Source organism: Mandrillus leucophaeus, unplaced genomic scaffold (assembly GCF_000951045.1).
Source record: "Mandrillus leucophaeus isolate KB7577 unplaced genomic scaffold, Mleu.le_1.0 Scaffold1252, whole genome shotgun sequence".
Taxonomy (NCBI): Eukaryota; Metazoa; Chordata; class Mammalia; order Primates; family Cercopithecidae; genus Mandrillus; species Mandrillus leucophaeus.
In genome coordinates, this window is record NW_012100899.1 from 327,105 (window position 1) to 329,256 (window position 2,152).

Below are 2,152 nucleotides of genomic sequence, written 5' to 3' on the forward strand. Positions count from 1 at the left end.
GTGATTTGAAACTGCTCAATCCAAAAAAAGATTTAACTCTATGAGATGAATACACACATCACAAAGAAATTGCTCAGATAGCTTCTCTCCAGTTTTCGTTGGAAGACATTTCCTTGTTCATCACAGGCCTCTGGGCGCCACTTAATATCCCTTCAGAGATTCCTCAAAGACAGAATTTCCAAACTGCAAAATGTAGAGTCAGCTTTAACTCTGTGAAATGAATACACATATCAGAGAGCAGTTTCTTGGACTGCTTCGTTCTGAGTTTTGTTTGAGGATAGTTGACTTTTCTCCATAGTCTTCAATGCACTCCGAAATATCACCGTTTTGGTTTTACAAGAACAGTGTTCAAACATTGCCTTATGAGAAAAGAGGCATAACTCCTTGAGTGAAATGCACACATCACAAAGCAGTTTCTCAGAAAGCTTCTATCCAGTTTTTATCTGAAGATATCTCCATTTTCACCGTAGGCCTGAAGGTGCTCCTGAATGTCCCTTCACGGATCCATCCATGACAGAGTTTCCAAGCTGTGTAATGTAAAGAAAGCTTTATCTATCTGTGATGAATACAATTATCACAGAGCAGTTTCATAGAAAGCTTCTTTCCAGTTTTTGTCTGAGGCCATTTCCCTTTTCGCCATAGGTGTCAACACGCTCCCGAATATCATTTGGTACTTATTTCTACAAAATGGTTTCCCCGATGCTGTATGAGAAGAAAGGTGTATCTCTGTGAGTGGAATGCACACGTCACAATGCAGCTCCTCTGAAATCTTCTTTCCAGTTTCTATCTGAAGATATTTTCGTTTTCACCATAAGCCTCAAAGCACCCCGAATATCCCTTTGCACACTAAACACAGGGTTAGAGTACTGCTCAATGAAAAGAGAAGCTGAACTCTGTGATAAGAATACACATGACACAGAGCTGTTCCAGAGAAAACTTCCTTCCAGTTTTTATCTGAGGATTTTTTTTTAGCATATTCTTAAGAGCGTTCCCAAATGTCCTTTCTGAGGATCCACAGAAACAGTGACTTCAAACTGCTCAATGTAAAGAATGATTTAACTCTATGAGATGAATACACACATCACAAAGCAGTTGCTCAGAAAGCTTCTGTCCAGTTTTCATCAGAAGACATCTCCTTGCTCACCACAGGTCTCCAGGCACCACTAAATATCCCTTTGCAGATTCCTCAAATATAGAGTTTCCAAACTGAGCAACATAGAGTAAGTTTTAACTCTGTGAAATGAATGCACATATCAGAGAACAGCTTCTTCAAACGCTTCTTTCTGGACTTTATTTGAGGATAGTTCACTTTTTGCCATAGTCTTCCATGCGATCTGAAATATCACGTTTTCGGTTTTACAGGAACAGTGTTCAAACACTGCCTTATGAGAAAAGAGGTATAACTCCCTGAGTGGAATGCACATATCACAAAACAGTTTCTCAGAAAGCTTCTCCCTGGTTTTTATCTGAAGATATTTCTTATTTCTCCATAGGCCAGAATGTGCTCCTGAATGTCCCTTCGCAGATCCGTACATGATGGAGTTTCCACGCTGCGTAATTTAAAGAAAGCTCTATCTATGTAAGGTGAATTGACATAGCACAGAACAGTTTCACAGAAAGCTTCTTTCCAGTTTTTGTCTGAGGCTATTTCCGTTTTCACCATAGGTATCAATATGTTCCCGAATATCCCTTGGTTTCTTTTTGTCCAAAAGAGTTTCCCCAATGATCTATGAGAAGAGAGGTATAGCACTGTGAGTGGAATGTACACGTCACAAAGCAGTTCCTCGGATAGCTTCTCTCCAGTGTCTATCTGTGCATATTCCTTTCTCACTGTGAGACTCAAAGCGCTTCTGAATACCCCTTCACACGCTAAACCTAAACAGTGTTAGAAAACTCTTCAATGAAAAGGGAAGCTTAAGTGAGCAAGAGGAATTCACATGACTCATAGCTGTTTCACAGAGAACTTCCTTCTGGATTGCATCTGAGGATATTTCTTTCTCCATATTCCAAAGAACGATCCCAAATGTCCTTCCTCAGATAGCACAGAAACAATGATTTCGAACTACTCAATCCAAGGAATGGTTTAACTCTATGAGATGAATACACACATCACAAAGCAGTCGCTCAGAAAGCTTCTCTCCAGTTTTCATCG